The sequence below is a fragment of the Hydra vulgaris genome, chromosome 02 (assembly GCF_038396675.1).
Source record: "Hydra vulgaris chromosome 02, alternate assembly HydraT2T_AEP".
Classification (NCBI taxonomy): Eukaryota; Metazoa; Cnidaria; class Hydrozoa; order Anthoathecata; family Hydridae; genus Hydra; species Hydra vulgaris.
The window spans coordinates 17,150,164-17,167,873 of NC_088921.1; the positions used below are offsets into that span (position 1 = coordinate 17,150,164).

General features: G+C 29.3%; 1 long non-coding RNA gene across 1 annotated transcript; it reads right to left on the minus strand.

The window, feature by feature from the left end:
• Positions 1-3,069: 3,069 nt before the first annotated feature.
• Positions 3,070-3,728, minus strand: LOC136076781 (uncharacterized). The gene is made up of 2 exons (XR_010636574.1): positions 3,533-3,728; positions 3,070-3,456 (listed from the first exon to the last, which is right to left on the minus strand). It is a non-coding gene; the product is annotated as an uncharacterized LOC136076781 (long non-coding RNA).
• Positions 3,729-17,710: the final 13,982 nt, after the last annotated feature.

Sequence of the window (17,710 nt, forward strand, 5' to 3'; positions counted from 1 at the left end):
TAAAAAAAGAAGTACAAAATAAAAAATACAAGTCTAAAAAAATATTGTTTATCTAATATATCTATATCTAAAATCTGTCTATAGATAAATATATATTTATATATAAAGTTAATAACTGATGGGCGTGATTAGAAAAAGACCCTTATGTGATAACATCTGATTAAATAATTTGTTTTCTTTGTTTTCCATCTTCTTATATTTGCACTTGTTTCTGCATTAACTTGTTCATACATTAACTCACTAGATGCAAAGGTTACAGCCCACGAAGTTGCTTTAAATGAGTAATCTACAAAGTTTTGAACATTAAATGTAATTTTAGAATGCACACAGAAAAATTATAACAATTTAAAAAAATGTAATAGTTACCACATAACCTCACAACATTATAGTGGGGATTTTATATCATGATTTTCCTACCCATGTTGAGATTTTCACCTTGAGGCTCCTTTTGCTGTGGAAACATTCACCACGGCTAAGGTGCCTCATCTACCCCTAATTATATATAATATATTAAGTATAAAACTAAAAGTATGTATAATAAAGTATTGTCAAATTAGGTCACCAATAAATACCGAGTACTAAAAATTCAACTCAGAACCAAGTTACATTCTCCAACAAGATATGAACTAAATTAAATTCTTGCTACAGGGTGCGATCACAAAAGAAGACAAAGAGAGGGAAAAGTGAATTTGATCTTTTGCATGTTGCAATATGAGAATTATCTGCCATAACGTTAAACGATTTTGAACTAAGCTTTTTAATATATTTATTAAACCTAAATTGACAAAAAATTGATATAAAATAATATAATATGTTTAGATAAAATATTATATATGTGACATTTTATTTTTGTCAAAAATGCATTGCGATGTTATAAGATATCTTATACCCTGATATATCTTATACCCTGAAATATCTTATACCCTGATACTTTTTTTATTATTATAAAACTACAATGCAAAATAATTATATTATTATAAAAGTATAATAAAAAGTAATTACAATAATGAATATATAAACTATATATTTCATATAATCATTATATTTAAAAAATTCGGAAAATTACAACAAAAAAAATACAACAAAACCAAATCTTCATTACCCATATGTGACAAGATTACGGCAAGAGTACAAGAACCCGAAGTTATTACTTTAGAATACTGGAGATCCTTTGACAAAAGTGAATTGGGTAGGCTGGCGAGATGACATGGACTTCCTGTATCACTTAATAGCTTGTTATAAAAAGTTTAAAAGCACAGGTACCTTTCCAAAAGTGAATTTCAAATCACATCCTGCTATAAGCAATTCAAGATGGAACTTGAGAGTAATTTTTGTTCTACTTGCTTACATTCTAATACCAGACTATCAAGAATCGAAATCTGCTCAAGCAGCATGCAAATTCATCTGTGTTTCATGGGGTGATATATGGTTTGGTGATCACTACTTCAATCCTGCAGATTTTGTTCATCTATTAGAAGCATGCAATGAGCATCCAAAAGCATTAAAATTGTTGAAGACATTTTGGTCCACAGAGCCAACACCAATTCCAACACAAGGGTCAAATATATGTGCAGAACGTGCAGTAAAAGTGATGCAAGATTTAGTGCCTTTATGTCATAGGAGAAAATGAATTTGAAAACAATTATCATTGTGTAACAACTTATATTAAAAAAATTCATAACATCAACAGGAACTGGACTAAAACATAGGCAATAAATATTTTTTAGAACCTATTCGTGTTAGTAATTATGTTTGAAATTATTACAAATTCAAAATCATTTTCACAACACATAATCACTAACATATTAAAAAAATAATAAAGCAAGAATACAAAAATTTGTATGCAAAATAAATGGCACTTTTACTCTAAACTATATTTAAATAAAACATTATTTACTTTTAAAAACATTAAAGCATTACCTCAATAATTAGCAAACGATAATTTTTCATTCAGAAAGGTATAAAAATGAACTGCAGATAAATGTTTTCTTAAATCCTTAATTCGCCTACATTTAAATCCACATTGAAGACAAAAAGAATTTCCTGATTGAATATTTTTTTGTGCTTCATCAATTGATTTGTGTTTATTTTTCATATGCCGCAGCATGTTTTTTTTTTGGGTGAAAGAGATAGTGCAAATTGCGCATTTTAAAGATAAAAAATTGGTATTTTTTACATTAGCCATATTCTTTTTATTTATGTTGGATTCGAAAACATTTGTATATATGGCATCTTCATCAGAATCAGTATCACATACTTCAAAACTGGTGGAAACTTCACGCACAATAGTGGTAGGAACAACAAAATCAAGATTTATTTCTTTTGAGATAAACCATGACATTAAAACTAATCTTAAATATTTAGAATTTTGAGTAGGGTCTTTTAGAAAATTGTAATTATTGTTCTCTATTTGACCATTATTTATCATACAGTTAAAGTAGTCATATTTTAAGCAAGAGATTGCACATACTATTATGGTAATAACTCCACAAATATTTCCACATGTCTGCATGGGATAATTTTCTTTGCAAAAAGAACTGCATTTTTTAACTCCATTCATGTGTGTCTTTGGATCATGACAATAAGTGATATTAAAGCTTTCGCTTATGTGATACAATTTTCTGAATAATAATTTAACTTTAGTTAAAAAATCATCTGGAGCTGTCCATCCTAAAGAATCTCCATAGTAAAAATTACCTTCAATACTATTATAAACTGCAAGTGTCCAGTGGCAACCTGCATTTAAATCTGTGCCAGAAAATGTTTTCTCATTGTTTCCTCCAACTTTATAATAAAGATCAGCTTTTCAGGGACAACAGTTATTCTTGATACATAATGCTCAATATTTCCTAAAAAGTTAAAATAAATTACCTTTGAATGGCCTTGAATAGAGTTTAAAATGCTAGAAATTTGCAGCATATGATCTGATGAAAGCCATCTAGAACAACATAACTCAGCTAAAGTATTAGGTTTCATCACATATTCTAATATTTCTTTGTTAGCTGGCCTTCTAAAAAGCACTTCTTTGAATTTTTCTATTAAATTTTGTGAAGGAAAAATACTGATTGATTTTGGTACTAACTTGGGAGAATTAAACCATGTTAACTCTTGATCAACTGCTAGCTTCATTTCTTGAACCCTATGAAGAGCTATTAGATGCTGAACACTTTCATACATGAACTTTCCTAGATTGCATTCTATATAATGGATTCCACTCGCAATATTATTGCGCATAGATAGTTCAGTGGACCATTTCATTAACTGATGTTTAGGTGGTAAACTTTTAAGAGAAAATACATCATCAGTTATATCCACAGGAGACTGGCGTGTTTTGATAGAATAATCTTGAACAGATTTAATAAACTGTTTCTGTGACTCGCAAGCATTATGTCGATTATAATGGTTGATCGTAAGGTGATTAAGCTTTAACTTGTTTGAAGACAAGCTAGCAGATGCCTAAACAAAAGTTATGTCTTTTAGAAGAAGAAAAATTGCATTATCGTTAATGAAATAAAACTGTACTAAAACTCACCATCGTTATTGCGTATTAGATACTAGAATCTAGTAGCGAGTTCTATCGCATTTATATTGTACATATATTATATATGTATATCCATACAAAGGCATAAACTTTTTTTAAATACGGCAACGAGAAAAAATTGTTTTTCGGACTAAGGAAAACAATCTTTTTTCGTCCAATCAAAATAGGGAGCCATTCCTGTATTTAACGATTAGTTTTCAAACAACTGAATTTAATCTTAAGAAGTTTCGCAAAAGGATATCGCAAATCTTGTCTAATTTGACCTTAACGTAGGTAAGCGTGTATCCTTCGATTTACGGCACCGATTTTGTAATCAAAAACTTCGACCATTTTAGTGAAGCATATGTGTTGTAAGAATGTATTTTCTTGTGTTATTTTGTAGAGTTTCATATCAAAATGTATGTTTTTTGAAAAGTAGAATAGTCAAACATTATTTTAGAGTTGTTCTTTTTTGTAGTTATCACCGCTATTGTTGAATTTATGGTTCTTAAAAGCTTGGTTGTTGATCAGATGTATAACTCATATTAGAGAAATGTTGATAACTTTTTTAAATCTATTGCAAAAACTTATTTTCTAAGTGCATGCCAAATTTCATTAAAAAATATTATGTAGCAGACACCTAATTTTTTGTAGCAGAATAGGTACTATGTGCTGTAAGAATGTGTTACTTTGTAGAGTTTTGAACCAAGTATATACTTTTAGAAAAAGTTGAAAAGTTAGGCATTATTTTTATGTTTTTTTTTTTTATTAGTTACCACCGCTATCATTAAATTAACTGTTCTGAAAAAATTCATTGTTGACCAGATGTAACATTTATAATAAAGGAATGTTGATAACTTTTTTTAATCTATTTTTCCCTGTGCAGAAACTTATTTTCTAAGTGCATGCCAAATTACATTAAAAAATATTATGTAGCAGACACATTATTATTTGTTGCAGCATAGGTACTTTAGTTTAACTTCTCCCGGAGAATACAGGTAGGCAGAGGGGTGCTAACAACCGGCTTTTTAAAAGATCGTTGTTAGCCCCTCTACCCCTATATGTATATTTATATAATAATATATAAAATCAATAATAGTATATATATGTGTGTGTGTGTATGTGTGTGTGTGTGTGTGTGTGTGTGTGTGTGTGTGTGTGTGTGTGTGTGTGTGTGTGTGTGTGTGTCTATAATAGATTTGAAAACGATACATAATGATAATAATTATATAGTAATATTTTATAGTTATTTTTATTACTTATTATAAATTAAATTTAAAAATAAATTTATCATAATAAAAAGTATATGCAAGGTTATGATAAGTAAGTGAGATATCACTCACATAATCACATATCATAATACAATATCATCAGTATCATAACATAATTGATAGATTGTAGATAATATATCACTAGATAATAACCATATGGTTATAAAGCCTATAATTATTATCATAATAAATTATTTTAAGCTATTGGTTAAGTTAACTCATTATTGATTAAACTAAATATTTATTGCATACAAATGATATCAGTTAAATGGTTTTGCTTAAAACAGAAACAAGTAACTAATTTTCACTGGAAATTCTTTTTTCATTTTAGAATGAAAAAAGAATTACATAATACCATACATGTGACATTGTATGGTATTATGGGTCCCAAAAAGAATATGTGTGTGTTTCGTGGTGCAGAGAAAAACTATTTAGAATCAAACTTTGCATTACCTTTGCAGGTAGACAACAGTTGCAAAAATGGGCATATTCTGTTTGTATTCATTAACAATAATGAATCATATCAATTAACTATTGAGCAAGCCGATAAATTTTTTGACTTCAATATTTGTTATATTCAGACTAAATTTTTTGTTAATGTATCAAACAAATGGGCTTGCAATTTTTTAAGAGATTCGAAACGTTTTGTTGACTTCTGCAACGAGCCTTTCATTTGTCAAGCAACAACATTGCCAGCAACACAATCATTTTAGTCAACCCCAAATTCAAGTAAAATTGTTTCATCTTTGTCAGTTGCCTCATTTCCTAAACATATTATTATTTTGTCTTTGCCTAATAAAAGAAGTCCTTTGTTATCTAGGTTAAGAGCTGACCAGTTGACTCCGAGAAAAATACTTTTAAAACGGAGATTAAGTGTTTTTGCGACTGAAGTTGCTACCGAAAAATGAAAGCATAGAAAGGATGTAAAAGTGTTGTAAGAAAAAATTAAAACAAGGCTAAGATTTAGACATCTCAATCAAATTATTGCTTGCAAAAAAAAGACGATTCAAAGTTTGCGGAATAAATTAAAAGTCCAGCGTCTAAACTTACAGCTGAATAAACTTCAAATATCAAATTTTCGTTTGAAAAAAGAGCTGCAATCCACCCAAACAAAGCTGTCTACTGAAAAAGTTATCTCACGTCAACAACTTGCTGGCAAGAATGTAGAGATTAGTGTCCTGCAAAATGGTATGCTTATTTTACAGGAAAAGATAGAGCAAATGCAGCAGAAGGTACAAAGCACCAGATATAAAAAAGTCTACTTATTTTATATTGGGGCACTTATCTATGACGTGCTGGCATGTCAAGTTCCTACACACAGTGTGCCACAACTTCTTTAAAAAGTAGGAGAATATTTTGGGAATAGATTTGGTGACATTCCGCATCGCAAAACTGTGGAGCAGATGATGCAAAAAGTCTTTGTCACCTTTTTGGACGAGCATGGTCTTCATAGAGGACTTATACCACGCTACAGGGTTTAATTGGAAAGTTAGTGACTGGTCCCTGGATGAAAAAATTCTATGTTGCACCAAGACTTGACTACATGTCTGGCATCCAAGTGATCAATAATGTTTGCAATGCACTTGGTGAAAGCAGCACAAAGGCTCTTTCCCTTATTCACCGACAAACAAACTTTTTTGGAGGTGATTTAAATGACCCAGTTTTTCAATCACTTATAGACTTTTGCCCAAGGACTGACGAAATGAGAGACGTGTTAGCCAGCTGTCTAAGTGCTGTCATTAGTGTTATTAAGCGTCAGTATGAGCGACAGTTTACTATGACCTTAACTGACCAACTCAACTCCCAGATATTATCAGCACGTCCGCATAGTATTGACTGTGAAGAACTTGTGGGTATGTTTAGTGCTGCAAAGCAAAAAGCTCCTTATGCCACATTGTGTTATCTGTCATCAAAAATTTCCCCATGCAAGAATAAGACAACTGATTTTCTTTCTAAAAAACCAACTGATATACAAAATAAATTGATAGCTTGGTCTATCTCCTTAGCCGGTAAAAAGCGCTTAGCAAACATACAATGCCATGAAGAAACGAAGGCAGAATTGATTAAATGTAGAAGGCAGAATTGATTAAATGTATGGCTAAAAAGATTCAAAATAAGGAAGAGAAAGAAAGAAGAAATGTGGAAAAAATATTTTAAAAATGCGTACCTCTACGGGTAAAACAACTCTTCTCAGATATTCCATTATTTCTGGAAAATAATGAAGCTGCAGATATTGAAGACATTCTCAATGGAGATGCTGTTGGAAGAAGTATATGCCACATGTGATATAATGCTGACACTAAAAGCCAATATATGTACTATGGCAGGCCTCTTAGCATTAAAAAAAATAATGCTTTATGTATAGTTTCCTATTGGACAATGATGCTGTTGAATACGATATGAGCAAATATCAATTATTTGCAGACATCATAAGCGGTGATTTGATGTTATCATAAGCAAATTGTGTGCAAATAGGTAGTAAAAAGGTATATGTTATTGTAAATAACAACATAGTTTATATACTTGCACTAATAGATTTCATTTACAGATGTGGATCTTTTTATTAGATCTATTTTACTCTTTCACCTCCCCCCCCCCTATCCCCTCCTTTTTTTTATGCCTATAAAAGGATTTTTTTCTAAATTTATTAATTGTATATATCAATTCTTATTTCAGGTAGTTGGATAGTTACTAATATCTAATAATATTGATTTGGTTGCAAAGTGAGCACCATTTACATGAACACCCTCCTGGGATACAGGAAAGCTCGCTTTAAGGTGAAACTTAACTATTTACTTGACTTGTCACAAATATGATGATGATGATGATAATGATGATGATGATGATGATGATGATGATGATGATGATGATGATGATGATGATGATGATGATGATGATGATGATGATGATGATGATGATGATGTTGGTGATACATAGATGCTAATACATTAAAAAGACAAAATGTTAGTGTTAAGTCATTTTATTTAACCTTAGACGTATTTTATATTATAACCTATGTTAATGTATTTTATTTCAAGTATTATGGTGAGTAGTTGCTCATAAAAAAGTTTAAAAGGTTGGCTTTTTTTATTCATCAATGATTTTTTTATTTAAATAGTAAAATGTGTTATACATCAAGAGTTCTTGTTATTTTTATTTAATAGTTTTAATTGATTCGTTTATGGCTTGGTTATAATAAGATCATTATTTTTTTAATTTTCATTTTTATATCTCACATCTATTTTATTTCAGGTATTATGCTTCTATTGATGTTTCTATTTTTATGGTAAATTATGTTATGCATCAGAAGTTAAGTTATTTTGATTTATTTTTACCCTAGAGCATACCAGATATATTTTATTTATCATTGCAAGGTTTCAACTAAGAGCATGTAGAAGGATAGAGTTTTGTTTCTATGAATGTTGATGCCTTAATAAGACAAGAAAATAGTTAGATTATATTGATTTACAGTTAGATTATATTTATTAGTGCAGTAGTAACAGTAAGGTATTTATTAATCAGAGTATTTGACTTCTTTTGCCTTGATGATTGTGCATTATATTTTTTCAGAGAGCTATTTTATTTTAGATACCGTTTAATAGTGTTTATTCTATGGACTAAAGAATCGACTTTTTATCTCTTAGGATGTCAATGCTCAATGGTAAAAGGAATTTGCACCTTGTTCGCATTATGAAGTCAAAATCTTCACACAAAAAAAAGGCTATTTTCATAGCCAGAATTCTGTTAAAAATATTATTAAGCAAATGGGAAAATAATTTTTTATGTGTAATTTTTTTTCATCTACTAATTATATTTACAAACAAATAACTACCCTGTAGTACCAATTAAAGTGCGAAGTTTGTTTAAACTTGTCATGTTAACAGGCATGTGCTTTTTATATAGTTCCCGCATTTATTTGTATTGTTTGAATAGATTCCTGGAATTTATTAATTTATTTGTGTGTTTATTTGTAGATTTTTTCATAATGGATAGTATGGAAGGAAAAGGGTGTGCAGTTATAGCATTATTAGACGGGAAGAGAAAACCGTATCAGATTTTCAAAATGCTGCAGCATAAAGGAATATCAAAGGATTTTGTCTATCGTACTATTAAGCGATATAATGATAGTGGTTCTGTCAAAAAACGTTATGGTGGTGGCAGGCAACGCACTGCACGTACCCCCAAAATGCTTGCAGCGCTTAAAGCTCGAATTCGTCGCAATCCAAGACGGAATCAAAAAAAACTTGCCCTTCAAATGAATGTGAGTCGTATGACCATTAACAGAGCCTTGAAAGAAGACCTTAAGGTACGGGCATTAAAAATTAAAACGTCACTATCTTACAGCCGCCAACATCAAAGGAAGACGTGAGAAATGTGCTCAACTTCTTGCTCGATATGGACCCGCTGCTGTTAACAGAATTTTATTCACAGACGAAAAATATTTCAACATAGAGGCCAAATTTAATCGACAAAATGATCGCGTTTACGCGAAAAGTCGTGCAGAATTACCTCACCATGTTGGATATGTCACCAGACGCCACCATCCTGAACAAGTTATGGTTTGGGCGGGGGTTAGTGCAATGGGCAAAACCCCATTGCATTTTTGTGAGTTGGGAGTAAAAACAAAAGCAAAAAATTATCAGGAGGACATTTTAGAGCAGGTCGTAAAACCTTTAAATGACTCGTTGTTCAATGGGGAACAATGGTCATTCCAACAAGACAGTGCCCCTTCGCACAAAGCGAAGACAACACAGAGGTGGTTGACAGCCAACGTGCCCGATTTTATCTCTACGGATGCCTGGCCGTCAGCATCACCAGATCTTAATCCATTGGATTATGCAATCTGGTCTAAACTGGAGGCGAAGGTGTGCTGCAAACCTCACACTTCCGTTGATGCCCTCAAGCGATCACTTCTCAGAGAATGGGATGCTTTATCCATGGATACCGTGCGTAAATCAATCGAGGAATGGCGTCCAAGACTGGAGGCGTGCATACGGGCAAAAGGGGGTTATTTCGAGGACTCTCTTTATTAATGTGTAATTTAGCATTTTAACTAAAACATAACATGCATATAATATGTATATATTACATTTGTTCTTGCATTAAAAACATATTCTCTTAAATTTTTTTACTGAATTAAAATTTCGCACTTCAATTGGTACTACTAGGTATTGACCTTTGAATAGCGTATTTATGTTATTGGAGTAGCATAGTAATCTATTTTAGAAGAGGGGTATACATCGGAAGAGATATGGAAACTACTTATCTTAATATTTGACATAAAATATTTCCGCTAATTGTTTAATAAGGTCAGTGTCGTAGTGTCGCAAGTGCAATTACGCAAGTCCGACTATTTTTTAAGGCGCTACCAATAATAAATACGCGTCTTTTTTTTTTGTAACAAGTTTTTTTATAAGAAGGTACGCAATGTTATAATAACCGTTTTTATTTGATGTTCACAATATTTGTTATATACCTATGTAAATTAATTTTTAAATTTTTTGTTATTATATAAGAAATATTTTTTTAGTTAACAAAATTATTATCATCCCTACTTCAGTGTTTTGCTCAATAAAAATTCAAACCCGAAGAAAAATGCTGCGCGAGTTTGCAACAAAGTTCTATTACAAAAATACCGTTAGCCGAGCGTGAAATTATGAAGTTGGTCGCAGTTTTCTTAAGTAACCCTTGTAGTAGAGTCATACTTTTTTTATGAAATTTTCGCCATTTTATTACTAATTTAAAGCTCTTTCCGATGATATATAATAGTCTTATATATAAATAGTTTAAAATTTTTATGCCTAAAATCACTAAACATAAACTTAAATCTCAAATAATAAAATCATTTAGCTGGTAACTTGATCTTTAAACGTAATTCTTCAAACGTAAATCGTATTCTTTACGAAGAACATCGTCAATTTCACCTAAATTAATATATAATAATCTATAGTAGCCTTATCATAAATCTCAAAAACAAAATCAACTATCAAAATAATTGAATAAAATAAAAACAACTTAGCTAGTTAAATCTTCGATTATCTTTTAAATCCTGGGCTCCATAAAGAGTTTAGAAGAAACTCTAGTAATAAATCACGTAGACAAGATTACTTTATAATATATTTCTTGAAGATACTACTCGTTATTTACAATAAAATCTTGGAACGCGCCAAGTGCATACGCCAAGTCACACGTTGAATAATATAAACGCAAGAGAGAGAAAGCGAAAAGAGCGCTTTCTCTTTTATAAATGAAATCAAGAAAACCAACTGGCTGCTGCGTTAGCGAACTAACCCAACAGAAACCATTACTTGTGGCGTTCCCAAGGAATCTATCCTAGATCCTTTGCTTTTTCTTGTCTATATTAATGACATATCTTTATCTTCTCGTATACTTAATTTTATTCCTTTTGCAGATGACACCCAAGCTTTCTATACCCACTCAAATATTAAAACTATTTTTAACACAGTAAATCAAGAGCTTGAAGATCTAAGCGATTGGTTGAAGGCCATTAAACTTTCCTTGAACATTGAAAAAAGCAAATACATTCTTTTCACAAAACCATAAAAGTGAGACTCATTACCATTAAAACTTCCAGATATTTTAGTTTACAAAACAAAATTAAAAAGAGCATTTTCTGTGAAGTTTCTAGGAGTCATTCTAGATGAACATATAAGCTGGAAAGAACATATCAAGTTGTTAGAAAATAAAATATCAAAAAGCATTGGGATTATGCATAAAACTAAGCAGGGCCCGATCTAGAATAACAAGGACTATAGGCACAACAAAATTTGGAGGTCCCCGTATCAAAAAATTGTGTAAACGAATAAATGTGCCCTCATTTGTTGAACCTTGAAGGATTTAGAATTTAGACAGTTAAAACTTACATGTATCCAAATTAGTATATTCTTGTCCTTGATTTTTCATACATAAATTCATTCAAAATCTCTTCAAAACCTGGACTTTTTGTCACTTCGCTTTCGATAGACATTAATGCTAATCCAGATAGTCTTTCACTAGACATTGAAGATCGTAACATGTTCTTACTCCTTTTTAGAATTGAAAATGATCTTTTGCCAGAACAATTTGACACGGGAATGGATAAAAAAATCCTTTGAGCAGTTTCCACGTTTGGAAATGTGTGCGAAATGCCACTATTCTTTATTAATTGCAGCATTTCATTAGGGTTGTTGATGTTTGGTACAAAATTTGTAAAGTGCAAAAACTCATCTTTGAAGTTGTCATCTACATCATTTTCATACAACTCCCAAAACTTTCTGAAGCTTCAACCACTGGTGTTTGAAGTTGAGCTTTTGCGCCAGACAAAAATCTAAACCTTGTCTCCAAACCAGAATAGGCTTCTTTCCTTCTACACAAATGAATTTTTAAATTATCACATATAACATTGAAAGTGTCACATACAAATGATTGCCTCCCATTTCTTGCCACAGTAGCATCTTCAGATTGACTTTCACCTAAAGTTTTGGACTTAGGTATCCGATGCAGTATATGATATTTCTACTTTATACATTTCCTGCGCCTCTATTTCAAACTTCTCAAAATTTTCTCGGGCATTCTGAACAAATTCTATAAGTGAATCATATAATGGGACAATGGTTGATAGGTCACAAGAGTATGACTGCAGTGTTTTATTGACCTTATTGTTCATTTGAAGGAGTGTGTGCCAGATTATTGTTAATAATACATGTTTGAAAGATTTGATTTTCTTCAGCAAACAATTTGCTTCAGATTTTACGGCTTAAATCGAAACAAATCATCTTGAAATCGTTTCAGTTCTTTTTCACACAAAAAAAATTATTTATAGAAAGAGGTTAAAGAAAAAATTAAATCATAACTTAAGATTTAAATTTTAAACTTAAAATATCATAAAAACTCATATTTTAAATATACTAAGGCAAGAAAATTAAACTAAATGTATAAACCATAAGTGTAAAGCAACAAATCATCTTCATAATCTTCATTTTCACTGTTTTTTAGCTCATCTATGAAGTTTTGAATTTCTGATTCAGCTAAATGGCGACCTTTATAAGTCATAACTGTTATACTTTTTTAAGTAAACATTTGGCCAAAAGCTCTTGATAAAATGACTTAAATGTTTTTTTGGACTGTTGTGGACCATATGTTCATAATTTTAATTCTGAAATGCAACAGAACATAAGGTTTTTGAGATTTTGAGTAAAACAAAAAATAAAAATTTTTTTAAATGAAATGAATATTTTTAAACTCTACTGTTACGTCAGAAAAGTTCTGATGGGCTAAAAAAATAATAAAAGCTGAAAATTAAGGGGGCCCTAAATTTTGGGGCCCTAGGCCCAGGCCTTACGTGCCTTGTGGAAGATCAGGCTCTGAAACTAAGTATATTTTAAATAAAGTATGTCTAAAAATTTTATACTTTGCATTTGTTCATAGCTACATTAGCTACTGCAATGTTGTCTGGGAAAGTATTTACCAATCAAAACTAGTCTATAAAAAACAAAAGCAAGCTTGCCGTATTTTCACAAATGGATATGTTAGTGCTAAATAAATAATGAAAGAACTGAGAGTTCCTAATATTTATGAACAAAACGTCAGTAGCATTCTTCAGTTTATGTTTAAATTAAAAAATAATTTGGTCCCAAAAATATTCCATAATTACTTCCAAATTATTGATCATAAATACGAAACAAAACATTCTAAGTAGAACTACTTTATTCCAAAAATGTCTTTGAGACAATCCAAATTCTCAATATCTAGAAGAAGACCACAATTGTTGAACTCATTTCTCACAAATGAGAATAAAACGATAAGCTCTTTTCAACATTTTAAATGCGTTGTTAAACAACAGTTACTCGACCTCAACATTACTGAAACAATTTCTTAGTTTTAAAAAAACTTTTACACGTCCTGAATTTTTTTTTATTTTTTTTTCATTTACAGAATGGCTGGAAATGTTTATGGTTATATTTATAAAAACGTATTTAATTGCATTTATATTTATAAAGATACATTTACTAGGCTATTTTAATCATACGAGTTCTTATATGTTTATATATTAAAATATCTTATAATTTGTGTTTATCTTATATTTAATTGATATTCATTGTAAAATATAATTGAAATTAACGGGGCAAGCTGATAAGACCATCGTCTTCTGCTTGCTCCAGTCAGTTTATATTGATGAAAAAGGTAGAGAAAAATTTTTTTTATTTTGAAAAGTAGTTTTACACATTTTATATATTTAATCACATATATATTTAATCACAAGCATTTATCACAATTTTATAAATTTTATTGTAAAAAACGACTGGTAATGAAGGCATAATTGACTTGGTGACAAGACAAACTGATGTTTTTTTTTTTTGCTCCAGCTATTTGTATAATTATTTATGTTATTTTATAAATTGTAATTTTCTACGACAATTAAAAAAAAAAAATCCTTTTTAACGTCAAATTTTAAGAAATTCATTTTTAGACATGAAGGCAAAAACAAAACTAGGGTCAACAAAACGATCATGCTAACTTTTCATTTTTTCTCCATTTATCGCTTTTCCTCAGGTTACCATAACCATATCGATACGAATGATACACACAGGTAGTGACGGATTTATAATACTAAACCTGTTGCCTAATAATTAATTATTAGGCAACAGGTTTCCATAACCTGATGATACGAATCTATTTAATGCTCATAACGAAATAAAAATGTTGTTTTTTTGTAAATTTGTAATCACATAAAACTTCTAAGCCTTGCTTAATGTCTTAGAGCAAAATCTGTCATGAAATTACTTAAAAAAATACTATATAATAAATTTATGCCAAAATTTTACAAACCTGGACAATAAAGCTTGGGTGAGCAAAACGGATTCCTGATTGAATAAAAGTTTGGATTATTGCCCGGAAATTGGTTATTCAGCAATCAATATTTAAACAATTAAGGCAATAGGTGAACTCGTTGTAAAGTCTAGATGACTAAGTTTATCATGATGTTTTATTTATTAGTTAATAATTGTTATTGGGCAGTTTTTATTTTTCTTTTTTTCCGGTGAGAAAGAATTCAGTTTTGTCATTTATTTTTTGCAGTTTTTTTTCTTATATATACACTACACGTATTAATAAACTTTTGAAGGCCAGAGAGGGTAGAGCTAAGAAGTATAATGTCATCATGTTGTTGTTTAAGTTGTATAATGTGGTATATAATGTCACATGTTGTTCATATGTTCAAAAATATTAAATCTCTAACTCCTAAAATGTTTAACCGGTTAATCAAAATAAATGAGAATGAACATTAATTAGATTTTCATTTAAAACAACTTTTGGGGTATATACAGTTTAAAAGTTATTTTAAACTGTATATACCCCAAAAGAAATACCCCTATAAAGAAAAACTTTTTCTTTATTTCATAAAGAAAAAGTTTTTCTTTATGAAATTTGGAATGAAATTCCATTCGATTGCGAGTGCGAATTATATACTCAATAGCTTATCTGAGCTAATATCTGAGCCAAAAGATTCTAAGAAGCTTTAAGCTATTGTGTATTAGCTATTACTCAGAAGCTTTTAAGAATTTAAGAAGCTTTAAGCTATTTTGTATTAGCTATTACCACCACGCTTGTGGAATTCGATTCTTGACGAAAATATGAGAAAAAAAAAATCTATTGCTACATTTAAAAGAACTATAAAAAAACACTTACTAAATTTAAACATTACGTACTTTCTCTCATTTTTTAAAAAATTGAAATAATTTTTTTATTTTTTATGTACTTTATTTAATTTAATATTGTATTGAATATGTATATGCATATGTACCGAATTAATTTTTTTTTTTTTTCTTTTTTTATTGTCTTGAAAATGTATACGAATATGTACTGACTTGTGATTATTTATTTGTTATTTTTTATTTTAATTTTATCTTAAATTTCTTCTTTTTTAACTTTAAGTTCTTTTTTAATCTTCAAATTTTTATTTTTTTTTAAACTTATTAACTTCACTTTTTTATATAATATCGGAAGATGTAAAATTTTATTGTATTTTTTTGTATTTCACAAAGGGGCTTGATGATAAGTCATTTTGACTTCTACTTGCTCCAGTCAGCCTGTAATTATATATATTTATTTAAATTTATAGATAGCATTGTAAAATGTGTAAAATGACGAAATAAACTAATGTTATGTTATATTACTCAGAAACTTTTTTACTCAGAAACTTTAAAGCTACTCTAGTACTGGTTTTTTATAAACAAATATCTTATTTTTTATAAACAAGTACCTTATTTTAAATTTATTATTAAAAAAATTTGTATTAAATATAATAATAAAAGAGTTTAAGTCGCAATTTTAGCCAATCCTGAATAATTTAATATTAATATTAAATTATTTTAAATTTATTGTTGTTATTTTTGCTCGAAATTTACTTTAATAAATAAGTATATAATTTTTCAATCTTAAATGAAAAGTATTTAAATTTATAGTCAATTTTACAAGAATACATTTAGGTCTGTCAACTGCTTACTTAATATTAATAAAGTATTTTGCTTCTTTAATAGTTTATATATATTTTTTTATTATTTAAACGTTATATTTTAGTTTTTTTTTTTAATTGTTTTTATTTTATATAGTGTACTAAATTTCTTATTTTATTAATTTAACTCGGGTAATTATGTCTTATTGTCAACACCAGCTAATTCGTCTCGAGTGTTTGCAATAAGACCTACTAAATCTTATTCTTGAAATGTCTCATTCAAAAAAAATTCACTGAATATTTTTTTAAACAATATATATATACCACTAAATTTTTTATAGAACTATATTAAATACGACTAAATCCTTTTCTCAAGATTGTTGTTATAGTATTTAGTGCATAGTATTTAAATTGATTTTTATTATCCCTACCCTCCTTTTATCTTTACCTTTCTCCTTGTGCTTCTTAAGTTGTTGACCACAAATTACTACATTCACTAAATACTACTTTTTCAATTCATTCATACATTGCACCTCTTGTTATTGTAAAATTTTATTTTTTATTATAGGATTATTCGAGTAAAAAACATCCATTATCTCTGTTTTATTTTTTATTTTCTTTGGTTAAATACTTATAATAAAGTGTTTCAAAGCAATCTCTTGTTCGTGATGTAATCAATTAGAGGAAAATCGCAGCGGCGTACTCATTTTGTATCATTTCTTAATATTTCAACTTGTTTAGCTAAGATCGTCATTTATTTTATAGTATAATCAAAACTGAAAAAAAATACAACCCTTCTAATTTAACTGAAGCTAAAAAGAAAACAAGTTATAATATAGTTAATACCATATAACGTATAAATATTTTTACCAATTCACCAATAATAAAAACTATATGCTCTTTACAGGAAAAAAAAAATATGTCTGTAAACAGCACATTTATTTGTGTCGGTTAAATTATTAGGACAACTAGTAGCAAAGCACTTCAAAAATACGGAAAAATACGGGATAAAAAATTCAACCCTTCATTAGCTTTAAAATTACCTGTGTTATTTTGAACGATAATAAATATTCAAATTTACTAAAAATAAAGTGCTTTTTTTGGTCCTTCTTTATTAATAGTTTATATTACGATATTCCAGAATCCTCAAAAAATCTTGATGCATTGATGTTGGCTGATAACACAAATTTATTTTACTCATCGGCATCAATCAAAGACTATGAAACTGTGAACGATGACCTCGAGAACCTAAATGTCTAGTTTAATCTTATTACTCTGAAAAGAAAACTAAAAAAATTTAATAATAAACAAAATCAATTTTATCAATATGTATAAAATGTTAAAGTTAAATGTCAATAATTTAAAAAGGTGAAAGGGGAAAACGGGGTCAGAATGAGGCAAAATGGCTTTTCATATAGCAACTCAACGAAAAAACTTAAAAATAGATTAAAACGAAACTGTATATAC